The sequence below is a fragment of the Mus musculus genome, chromosome 4, assembly GCF_000001635.26.
Source record: "Mus musculus strain C57BL/6J chromosome 4, GRCm38.p6 C57BL/6J".
Lineage (NCBI taxonomy): Eukaryota > Metazoa > Chordata > Mammalia > Rodentia > Muridae > Mus > Mus musculus.
Window position 1 is genome coordinate 98,195,868 of NC_000070.6, and position 13,461 is coordinate 98,209,328.

The following is a 13,461-nucleotide window of genomic DNA, read 5'->3' on the forward strand; positions in this document are numbered from 1 at the left end:
ACACCAAGGACTTTGATAGGTTTACTTACAGAACACAGATAAAACATTAAGTAAGTGTGGGTGACCCCAAACTGCCTAACCACAGAAAAGTCATGCCAGTGTGGATAACCACATCTATATAACTCTATAGATGGAGTTCTCCCTTCAATGAATACTCTACAACACTTCATATGTTCTAGCACCGCCCAAGACAAATACAGCTTAAGCAGAATTATGTACAGCAGAGAGTAGGAGGTGGAGGAAGGTGTGACTGCAATCTCCACTGAGGCTCCCATGGCCTCCTCCACTCTCTTGGATGTGGGAATGTCAACAGGCCTGAGCTTAAGGGTCTCTTGCAAACAGTCACAGCTGCTCTGATGAATACGGGAATGGTTGCTATGCTCAGAGGACCACACAGAACAACACCACTCAGATTCATTGAATGAATTAATAATATAGAACTCAGTTCCAGCCAAATCCCAAGTCTGATCAACTGAAAATCATTGACTATTTTACATGGACCACTAATTGCATCATTCTTGGCATTCATTATTTATTCAACCAATTTTTTTATCTAGAATCCCTATATAGTAGTCACTGCTCTAGGAAAGAATAGTTAAAAAAAATAATATATATATTTTTTTTTCCTGAAAGATTATATTCTAATAGGAGACTATATAAAATAAATTATATAAATAATATAAATAAATGATAGATAGATAGATAGATAGATAGATAGATAGATAGATAGAGGATTGGAGAGTCTGAAGAAAGAAATAAGTAGGTTGAGGACCTTAGAGGATTATAAAATGGTCAAAAGTTTATAAGTGTTCATAGCATGGCTGAGAAGGGCCTCAGTTCAATGGTGACGATAGCCTTTAATACTATGGCACTCTTCATCAGCTTTTCCAGTTTGTCTTCTAAGCACATGATAGGATTATGGTTTCTTAATTGGATTTGGTGTTGTCCTCTGGTTACGTTTGGCTGATGAAATGGAAGCAGAAGTGACACATGCTCCTTCAACATGGAAGCGTGAAGATCGTGAGTGTGGCTCTTCTAGTACCAGCTCTAGAAGTGACAATCTTGTCAGTGAAACCTGAACTGAGAACAGCATGGAACAGAAACAAAATGGACGCATAAACTACCGAGGTTTGAGTGATGCTTCCTGCTGCAGTACAACCTTCTCACCCTGTCTGAATGGGCTGGAGGAAAAATCCTAAAGACTATAAGAAGCCAGGACATGAAAAGTGTGGCTGTCAAGGGAGGGTCACTGTCAGAAGGGGTAATAGCATACACAGGCTCACACGTAGAAACTGAGTGGGATTTCAGAGTCAGGTGAATAAGAAAACCTGTAACAGCAAGTTCAGAAATGATGGACTTCCACTTTATATACCGTCCTGTAATAGTGTTATAAGATCTTTAACTTTCTAAATGAGATATAAAGTTGTTCAAAGAGTAATAACATGATCAGATTTTATGTTCTTTGTACTATAAAGTTTGCTCTTGAGCTAAGAATGGAATAAGGTCATGTGGACATGAGAAAAGCAAGAAATGAGTAAAGAGATGATTTACTGTAAATGCAGTGAGAACACAAAATAATTTTTGAAAAATAGATAAAATAAAAATAAGTGATTTAATGATGATTCTCTCAGTCTTTGTAAAATAATGACAAGGCATACAAAAATGTAATAATAAAACAACAGGACAACAATTAATAATAAATGGGGTTATTAAAGAGGTTTTAAAAAGTTGATTAAACAGATAATTGTTCTTTTGAAAATTAAACATTAACACACACTTAGTGAAACTAACCAAAGGAAAGAGAGAGTACCCAAACCAAAAAGAAGGAGGAGGAGGAGGAGGAGGAGGAGGAGAAGGAGGAGGAGGAGGAGGAGGAGGAAGAAGAAGAAGAAGAAGAAGAAGAAGAAGAAGAAGAAGAAGAAGAAGAAGAAGAAGAAGAAGAAGAAGAAGAAGAAGAAGAAGAAGATAAAAACTAGGGAAATTATAGCAGATACCAATAAAATAAAGATGGTTATTAATGAATATTTTTCATTTTATAATGAATTGGTCTTGATATTAATTTACTTAAATGTTTTAGGAGAGGTAGGAAAAATTCTGTTAAGTGACTTGGTTAGAAAAATAATTAAACAATGAAAAACAAATAAATAAGTCACAACTTGACATGATAAAATTTGCTTACCATTATTCATTTTTAAGGAAATGTATATATGCCTACCAAAACCATGATGATATATCACTGTACATATATTAGGAGAGCCTAAAAATATAAGGCCAGCAATAAGTGTTTTCAATGATTTGTGTAACTGAGCCAATTATATATTATAACATATATTTCAAAAAGCAAGAAAATTTGGGGAAAAATTGATACATTCCTAGATACATACGAACTTCTAATGTTTCACCAAGAAGATATTTATAACTACTTAAACATAACTTTAATGAGAAATGGGATTGAAGCAGTAATAAGAAAACTTCCAAAAAAGTAATAATCACTGCTTATTCTACCAGGTCATTAAAGAAGACTTAATGCCCTGCTTCTCTGTTCTACACAATGGAAGCAACATGGGTAAGGGGGATAGATCACATAGTAAAGTACTTATAGTACAAGAATGGAGCCCTAAATTCAATGCTGAGAACCCACATATTAAAAAGCCAGACATACAAACAAAAGGCCCAGCAAGAGCTGTGACAAATCTGCCCTATAGTTATTGGTCAGGGGTATCCTGGATATGCACAACTCCTAAATACAAGCTATTGTCATTGCTGTTGATTGACCACCAGAACTGATAGTAAGAACCTGTTCCTAGAGACATCGCCCATTGGTCACAGGATGTTAGGAAATCAGATTGGTACTGATCAAGAAATTGCCTGCATGCTAGCTAGTTTTCATAGTACCAGAAGTCAGGTGTGTGTTGGGGGGAGTCATCAATGATCTTGTCCAGCTATGAACCCCCTAACTTGCAATAATGAGCAGCATCAGAAGATATGACCATAGGTGCAATGGTGGCATAAATGTTATGGTGGTAAGCAAATTCATTCTGGTAACCAGAAAGCATTCTGATTGGATTTGAGGAAAGACATGCCTGGAATTGCAAATATGGTCAAGAATCCATAGTTGGGGAACTCACAGATCCAGATGTGAATCTACTACTATTACTCTGTACCTTAATGTTTTACTGAAAGTGTTTATCTGACCTAAGGATTTTCTGGTTGACTCTCAAGTCCTTTCAGTATAGGATCATCTCTGCAGAGAGAGATGCTCTGATTTTTCCTTTCCAAGTTTTATACTTTTTAGTTCTTACTTTAATCTTGCTGCTTTAACTAAAACTTCATTGATTAGTTTTTTACTTTAGAGGAAATGCATTCATTTTTCACCATTAAACATAAGGTTGACAACAGTTTTGAGGTGTTAAATTTTTTTATGTTGAAGAATGTTCTTTCTACTTGTACTGTCTTCAGGACAATATGCAAAACCAATACATATACACTCAAACACACACACACACACACAAGTAACTTTTTTATATACCAATAATAAACTTGAAAGGAATTTGTTAGTCATTAGTAGTTCATTTTTTCTGAACTGGTCAGTTCATTTCCCCATATATTGTTTGGATGATTAGTGTTTGTTTCATCGCACACAGTGATTTTTTTCATTTTTCACTTTTAGTGTTTGTTTCATGGCTTCTTTACAAATCCTAGCTGTGAACCTTGTCAAATATTCTGTTTGCAGGAAGAAAATTTCATTCATAATAAATTCAGAAATTTAAGCACTTGGGAATAAACGTGAAGAAAAGAAAGAGCTCTACAGCGAAAACTTTAAAAGACTAAAGAAATTGAAGAAGACACTAGAAAACAAAATAACCTTTCACACTCAAGGATTGGCAAAATTAATATTGTGAAAATGTCTATTCTGTTCAAACTAATGTACAGATTCAATGCAGTTACCATAAAAATGTCAATGACTTTTTCCTAATATAAATAAAATAAATATAAATAAATAAATAAATAAAACTCCCAGATAATGTCCTCTTGATTCCACATGTGCACACACATAAATAAATAGCCAAACATTTTTATTTAAAAATGTCCAATCTCAGACTATTTTGCAGAGCCATAGTAACCAAAACATGAGACCAAAAAAAAAAAAAGAAAAAATAGGAAAAGAAGAGTCACAAGACTCATCAGTAAACCCATGTAACTTCCACCACCTAGGTTTTTAATAAAATTCTCATAAGCATATAACATAGAAACTACTGCTTCCTTAAGTAATGCTAAGAAAAATTGCATATCCACATGCAGTGGAATGAAATTAAGTTCCTATCCCAAACCCTAGACAGAAAAGAATTCAAAGCGAACCAACTCCCCTAAAGCAACATCTGTAACTCTGAACCTTCTAGAGAAAAACATTTGAAGCATACTTCAACACACAGACATAGGCAAAAAAAAAAAAAAAAAAAAAACAACTTTTGAAATGGACTCAAATATCAATAACTGCCCATTTGGGAAGGCATGAAATCAAAAGGCTTCTATACAACAAAGAAAACAATCAGCTGCACAAGTAGGTAGCCTACAGAATGAGAGAGAAAACTTTGTAAAGACATTTGATGTCTTTACATTGACTGGAGACTGTAAAGAAATCACACTGAAACACTGCACATCGCCAAACACTGAATGTGTGAAGCATGAACCAAAATGTCAGCAAATAAATCAACCAGCTCACGAAAGATAAAATATTAATGACTAGTACACATGCGAAAAGATTTTGGGTATTCTTAGCCATCACGAAATGCAAATTAAACTGTATTGAGATCTTATCTTCCTAGGCTTAATGGTTATCATCAAACACACACACACACACACACACACACACACACACACACACACACACGGCAATAAATGCTGGTGAGGAGAAAGCAGGAGAAGAAGCCCTGTGCACTACAGATAGGAATATCAATGACTACAGGTGTAAAGAAATCAACTTGGAGATTTTTCAGAAAACTTTTATGTGTGCTAACTCAGCATGGTACAGAGACACTGGGGCATACACACTTACTGTAGTATTGTTCACAATAGCCAAGACAGTCACAAGATCCTTGAGCTCCATCCACAGAAGAATGAGTAAAGGAAATGTCCTATAAATAGACAATGGAGATTTAAACAGCTGTAAAGAATAACAGAGTATGTCTTTTACAGAACACTGAGTGGAACTCAGGTTCATATGAAGAATAATGAATCAAACTCCGAGAGATAAACATTGCCTATTTTCTCTCACGTGTTGAGGTAGCTGTCTGCAGATGACCATAAAACCTTTCTCTAAAATCCTAAGGGCCTCCACAGTAGTTCACCTATGGACCATGGCCAAAAACTCAAAATAGCATCCTTATCTGCCACTGATACTGCAAGTGCCATCAGGTCTGTGGAATCACATGACCCAAGTGGCAAGCAGCCTGCACTGAAGTGGTTCCAGACACCACTCAAAACTAGCAGCTTTCCCAGTCGCTTGGAACTGGGCATGGTAATAACCCCAAGGGATGAATGTGTTGGACACCCATGTTTCTTACAGTGAGTGCTATTAATATTCACAATGTGCATCTACAGAACTATGGGTAAATAAAATATTGTACTTAGGAACTATGAAGATTATTTTCAGTCATAAAGAATAAAGAAATGATATCCTTTGCAGAAAAAATAGAGTGGGACTAAAATCATAATAGGCCAAGAAACCGGACTTAGAAGAAACTATTGGATTATTGGATGTTTTTCTTATGTGTAATATTGATTTAAGAGAGTGTGTGTGTGTGTGTGTGAGAGAGAGAGAGAGAGAGACAGAGAGAGAGGGAGATGAGAGACAGAGAGAGAGAGGAGAGACAGAGAGAGACAGAGAGAGAGACATGGAAACAGATCTGGGGAAAGGAGAGGGATCCATGGTAGAGAGGAGAACGGGTGGGGGACAGTAATATAAGAAAAAAATGAGTAAAGACCAGTGGATGGACATGTCATAATGAACCACGCCATTTTATATGCTAAGTATTTTTTAAAGGGATTTTCTGGAAGACTCATGTGCACAGTAGTAAACATAGGGGTTGCCAAGGCAGTGACTGCATCACAATAGGTGGACGAAGAAAGAGCAAAATAATTGAAGGCTAAACAAGAGTGATAACTTTGTGATCACTTATGGAATTTAAGCTAGTCAAGGAGGAAGAGAGGAGTTGAGCTCAGATACCTGCTGAGCAAACTGTTGTGGTGGATAGGTTGGAAAGCCAGGAGTAGCCATCCTAGTGGAGCGAGCGCTGACAACAGCCCAGCATGGGAGGCTGTGTGGCTTGTTCACTCCGGTGTTAGAGCAGTTGGCAATGTGGGCATTTCATGTACTTTTCTCTTCGCTATGACCAAACACCTGGAAAAACCCATTTTAGGAAGGAGGGGCTGATTTTGACCCCCAGGTGAAAAAGAGATATAGACCCTCATGGAGAGGAAGGCAGGGAAGCCCAAACACGAGACAGGTAGACCAGCTGTATCTGCAGTCAGGAAGCAGAAAGGAGACAGGAAGTGAAACCAGGCTATAAAAATTCAAGACCTACCCTGCAACCTACTTCCTCCAGAGAGGCTATACTTCCTAAAAGTTCCACAACCTTCCAAGACTGTACTAACAGGGGACCAAGTGTTTAATTAAACACATGAGCTTATGGAAGACTTTTCACATTCAAACTGCAACATGCCATCCTGTCCCTGCTAGGTTCACAGCCAACTCCTAATACAAGAGCATTTAGTCCAACGTCGAAGTCCCTGTGATCTTTAGCAGTCTCAACATTGCCCAAAAGGACAAGGTCTCTTCTGAGACTCAAGGCAGCCTCTTAACTATGAGTTACTGTAAAATCAAAATACAACTTACATATTTCCAGTATGTAATGGTCCAGAATAAACATCCCTGTTCTAAAAGAGAAGAATGAGGCGGAGAAAGCAGGACCAAAGCAAAACCAAAACACACAAGGTAAAGACCAAACCCTACCACTGTACCTCCAATGTCTGGAGCTCATAATGGAACCAGAGGGCTCCAACAAGCTTAGGCATCCCAGCCCTTGCAGCTCTGCTGTTTGTGCCCTACATGACTCTCTCTTTGTCTGGCTTCCTTGATGACTCTCTCCAACATTCTGCCATCTCTGTGGAATTCAAAGTTTTCTCTTCCCAGCTTCTCACAATGGCCTCTCAAGGCTGCTTTTTGGGAAATCCGCCTTGTCACTCATTATCTGGCACCAGCCTTTTTCTGGAACCTTGGGAGGGTCTCCATGCTCTTTCCATATTTGCATCTTTTATGTCTGGAGAGAAAAAAAAAACAGGACCAAGGGAATAACATTGCTAAGTTCTCCTTCCAGCTGAACATGTGGCTTGCCCCTGGGGTCACAGTTGCAGGAGACTGCACATTTCTTAGTGTTAGCACTGATAGAGCCTTCCCTCATGGCATGCCCCCAGTACAGAACATCACGTTTCTCTTTAATGGCACTCATCACTTAACAAAAATTACAGCTGCTTTGTCTGTCGCCACTTTGTCTGCAACGGCAAACTCTTTCATGCTCATTTTCTGACAAACTGTACACTGTACATTTCACCACCACCCCTCCCTGAAAAAGAACACAATTTATAACTATCAGGATGGCTCATGGATAAGAGCTCTTGCCAGAAATACCAATGGCTGGAGACTGATCCCTGGAATCCACATGGTGGAAAAAGAAAGGTGACTCCTGCTGGTTGTCCTCTGACCTCTATATGCATGCTGTAGCATATATACCTACATATGTAAATGTAAAGTAACCATTTAAAAACACAGCTCAAATCTTGTCCTCCTTGAAATTTCCTCCTCTAAACAAATTACCTTGCTACTTTTCAATTCAGCCTCAAGACATGGCAGGATGTAGCCAGATCCTTTGTAAGAATATTACAGGAATTGCCTCTATCCCAGTTCCCTGTATCATCCTCATTTACCTCTGAAGCCTCATGAGCCAGACCTCTACTGTCCATATTTCTCTCAGTATTCTGGTCTTCCTTACTCCCACTGAAGGGGCCCAATAAGCTCTTCTCATAGTATCTAGGGCTCCTCTATCCCATACAGCCAAACTCTTCCATGTTACCCTTTTAGATCAGTACCAAGGACCTAAGAATCATCTGGTCAGGTTTATCAAAGACAGCCCCATGCTTAGTACTGATTTTATGTATCACTTTTCTTGTTACTGTGACGAAAGTACTCAAACAGAAGCAATGGAAGGAAGGAAGGAAGGAAGGGTACATAGATGGATAGATTTATCCACAGACTAAGCCAATGTAGCAGGAAAGGTGTGGGAGCAAGAGCTTGAAGCAGCCAATCACACTGTACCAGGGAGTAGAGCATAGAGAAGAAGTGGGTGGGGCTAAAAAACCTCTCGGTCTGCTCTCAGTGATCCACTTCCTCCACTGAGGAGTCCGTCAGCACCTCCCAACAGAGTACCGTCAGCTGAGTAACAAGTGTCCAAGCACATGAGCACATGGGGGCATGTCACATTCAATCCATAATAGTAGGTATAACTTTCAATTTATTTATGAACAATCAACTAACTGATTCCCCAACATCATGATTCCAGGTGAAGCCCAGAAAGACTGAAATTCAGCCAGTCATAATTTCAGCAGCTAACGTTCAGTAAACGTATTCAAATGTCAACAAGCGTGCTGTGGCTTTGGGGATTCAGAATGTCTGGGAAGACGATGGTGAATCTTAATTGTCAAGGAAATTGAATTCCCAACTGAGAGCCTGGCCCAGATAGGAATTATGGTCTGCTCAGAGTAAACACACTGAAAGATGTATAGACTCCAGGAACAACAGACACAAACAGCCCAATTAGAAATTCACTTGCAGCTGTAACTACGGTGCAGCACATCCAAGCTGAGTCCAAAACAAGAATCCAGTTGGCATCCTGATTTAGTAGCATACAAGCAAACTAAAATATCAAATTCATGTATTATGTAGGTAGTACAATAGTTTCTAAGCTGGGCTTTGAGCAACTTCTCCAGGTATCTGCAGGGCTCTTAGCTGAAAACAAATTCAACAACTTATAATATTTACATAGCTGTTATAAGATTATATAGCAATGCTTCACACTGTGGGCCATATTCAGGGGACAGTGAATGTGATTCGGTAGTTGAACGCTGACTTAGCATGAAAAGGTTATAGGCTTGATCACCAACACCACAGCAGTATAAGAATAAGGAAGCTGAGGAGGATGAGAGGCAAGAGAGAAAGAGAAGGAAAAGAAAAAAATATAAATGTATAAACTTGGTATGTATTTCTAACTTTTGCATGATTTTGCCCAACAGGGTGACAGTCATATTACCTTCATCTTAAATTTCACAATTAAATATCAGATTAGATTTTTGGCTTTACTTTAATGTCTTACTAAGTTTTATACTATATGAGACCATCTAAGAGAACTACCTTCCACATTTAGAAGTTTCGTTTACCAGATTTGTAATATTTTGATGCTTGGGAGATTCTATATGCATATTTTGCTTCAGATGGCGAAAGTTCTTAAGAAAATAATCAAACTCAGTAAAGATACACTTTCAATTGGTTGAAAATGTTTAAGTAACCAAGTTTATGAACAAATATTAGTGACAGTCTCCTTTAAAAGTGGTTGTTAAGGGGCTGAAGAGATGGCTCAGTTGTTAGGAGCACTTGTTGCTCTTTTAGAGGATTCAGGTTTGGTTTCCAGCACCCAAATGGAGACTCATACCATCAGCTCATCCACTTCCAAGAGATCCGATGTCATCCTCTGACTTCTATGGGTACTTACATGGTGGCAATATACATGCAGGCAAGCACTCACATACATACAACAAAATAAACTGAACTTTTAAGTGATGGTTAAATTTTCCAGTAATCTCAGCGCTTGCAGATTAGCTGCTTTTCTGTTGTGATAAAACACCGAGAATAAAAATTAGCAATGGAAGAGTTAGTTTGGGTTTAGGATTCCGGAGGGATAAGAGTCTAACATGGTGGGGGAGGCACGGCAGCAAGAAACCAGAAGAGGAGGCTGAGAGAGCAAACCCTCAACTACACACACAGGGCAGATGGAGAATTGGAAGTGGGGCAAGGCTATAAAGTGTCAAACCTGCCTCCAGCAAGACTCCACCCACCAAAAGTTCCAGAACTCACAAAACAGCGCTACCACTGAGAACCAAGGATTCAATCAAACCACCATGACTGGGGAAGTTGGAGGAGGAGAAACAGGAATTCAAAGCCAAGTTTGATAACAAATTAACTCAAGGCACTCTAGGCTACATGAGAACTACTCTCTCTCTCTTCTCTCTCTCTCCCTCTCTCTCTCTCTCTCTCTCTCTCTCTCTCTCTCTCTCTCTCTCTCTCTTTCTCTCTCTTCTCTCTCCCTCCCTCTCTCTCTCCCTCTATCCCTATCATTCTCTCTCTCCCTCTCTCATACACACACACACCATTCACTTTTGCCAAATGTATAACTACACCAATATTCTAAAGATTTATTTTTATTTGTATGTGTGCATTTACATGTCATGCCCTTAGACGCCAGAAGAGGGCGTCACATTCGTAGAGTTTGAGTTACAGGAGTCTGACATGAATGTTGGAGTATGAACTCCCTATGACAAAACATCAAAACTTCTTAAGTAATGTTCTTAAGCCAACTCTCCAACCCTTATATTAGTGTTTAAAACTTAAAAAAAGCTTATAAAAAACTCAAACTTATCCATTTAAAAACACTAACCTTAACCCAGCATCTTCTCTGTCCACTAAGCTGGTCCAAGCCTTACCAACATTGATGAGGAAACCGAGGATCACTATCACCAAGGGGCAGATGTGGGATTTGATGCCAAATGTGCTAACTGTAATGAACTTCCCTCATTGCCCTCCCCTGACAGATAATTAGATAACGGTAACACGTAACTACTGGACAGGCTAAAGATGAATGTTTTCCTTCTCCCATGTCTTGCAATACCTGGGACTGTAATTATGATTACCCCACAGCAAAGACTGGGGAGGTTTTAAGCATTGGGCTGAATGGTCACAACTTCAATTATAATATACCTTTCAAATGCCTTTTTAAAATCCAGATGTTGGCGTGTGTATACACTTTGTCATTTTCTCATCAAAGTAGAATATAAATAGAAGAAACCCAATCTCCTATAGCTGATTGCAGAAATTATGTTTGTCTTATGGATAAACTAGAGTTCCCCTTCCTTAGGCTCCTTTTTTTTAGATTGGGCTGCACCCCTGGAGGAGAGAGATGGCATAGACAACTAACTGTCCTTCTCAAAAGATTCTAATGAAATCTCAAGTCCAAACTGTCAAGCAGGTAAGACTTGATGGTTCCCATCAGCTGCTAGCACAGTCAGGTTGCACTCTGATGCCATCACAGAATCAGTGACCCAAAGGCCTCCCAAATTCTTCCAGGTATGCGTAAAAAATTGCTGGACCTACAGCCTCTTCGGCACTTTCTCTATGTTGTTGTGTCTACATTTTCTGGCAGAGAGAGAGAGAGAGAGAGAGATAAAGAGGGTAATGCTGTCAGAGGACACAGCATTCTTCCCAGGAACTTTAGCCTTTCCTCTTCGCTAACAGTTTAATTCAGACGGGGAGCCCAAGGAAGAACCATGACTACACTGCTCTTCACAACTAAGGTCTGTAAACTGAGATGAGTAAAGGTGGATACAAGCCTTTTTTGGGCCAATGAAATCTAAGGATCAAACTGCGTTAATAAAGGTGACTTCTGGCAGGGGATGTTAGGCAGATGCCAAGGGAGTTATGAAAGGAAGCTCCTTGTCCTCTCACGGGACTGCCGTGGGCGCTTTTCTACCGTCCTGGAACTGGCACATAACTAACTCGCTCAAGTCTCTCTCTCTCTCTCTCTCTCTCTCTCTCTCTCTCTCTCTCTCTCTCTCTCTCTCTCTCTCATTATGTACACCAAAACACAAGAAAAACCCTGGTGCCTACATTCTGTCTTGTTTTTGTTTTGTTCATCTGATTGACAGAATTGACTCTCCAGTCCCCTCACCTCATGATAACCGAATGAACCATAAAACCAGCCACTGCTAGTCTTGTTGCCTAGAAAATTTCTAAATATCATTGTGTTTTATACCAGAGATTGGCCAACCATATAAATCCTATGGGGAAATAGCCTCATTGGAACATGAGAATCTCACTCTTTCATGTCACAACGACCTGACAAAGTCAACTTAAAAAAATAAGATTTATTTTAGCTCACAGTTTCATAGCAAAGCTCAAGGTGGTCTAGCAGCTGTGGCTCTAGGAAACTGAGACTAGTTGCCCATATCTCAATGTACCAGGAATCAGAAACCTAAACTGGGGTGGCTATATCCCTCATACCCCTCTCCTATAGCCATTATATCTGTCAGGTAGACCCAGAAGGTTCTACAGCCTTTCATAATAGCACTGACAGTTGGAGTTTATGTGTTCAAACCTATGAGCCAGGTGGGGTAGGGTGGGGGGACGTGTCATACCCAAGCCATAACAACCTTGTTTGCTAGTTTATATGTGGCTGTGGCTGCTTACTATGACAGCTGCAAAATCTAAAAGTAAAACCCCTAAGATTCTCCTTCTCACTAAATACTATCTTGTCCTTTCCAGAAAAAGTTTGCTAACCTTAGTCATCAGTTGTTTCTGATGAAGCACATCGAAACAATATAACTGCATTTTAACAATCTCTTCTGGTTCCTGGATTCTTCCAGAAAACTCCCAGTAAGGTCATGGATCCTTGCCTCATGGATACCTGGTACATCAAAGGCTTAACTCAACACCAACCCAAGCTAAAATTTCCACAGCTAGCATCCCTGATATCCAGTCATTCAGCTCCTCTCCATACTGTAATTAAGCCATACTCTATCTCAGTAGGATATGTCACATATATAGTCTGGAAAAGTCTTGCAACTCTTCATTTCCTATGGCTAGCTTCAATACCTGTAAGTTGGCTAAAATACCATTTCCTTAAGAAAGGATTCTTCCTCAACTAAACCAAAACATGACCTGTTTTATGATTTCATGGGACCCTAAACTTTATTATAACAGCTATCAAAGGTTAAGGCACAGGACGCTGGAGAGATGGGTCAGTGATTAAGAATGCCTACAGTACTTGCAAAGTACACAGGTTTGGCTCCCAGCACCCATATCAGATGGCTCACAACTACTGAACTCCAGATCCAGAGAAAGGAACACCCTCTCTCTGGATTTCGTGGGTACACACACTTATGCACACATGCACTTATGCACACACGCACTTATGCACACATGCACTTATGCACAGATGCTTATACAGATGCACACACATTTTTTTAAAGCTAAGACATGAATTACGTAATTCATTATTAATCACTCCCTTCCTTTGTAGGAATGGAAAGTCCTTAACTACAGGGGATGTCTGTCTTGTTTGTTTATATTTTCTAGGTAAA

At 39.3% G+C, this 13,461-nt stretch overlaps 1 pseudogene; it reads right to left on the minus strand.

The window, feature by feature from the left end:
• Positions 1-13,461, minus strand: part of Gm12691 — a 99,192-nt pseudogene that overhangs the window by 50,595 nt on the left and 35,136 nt on the right.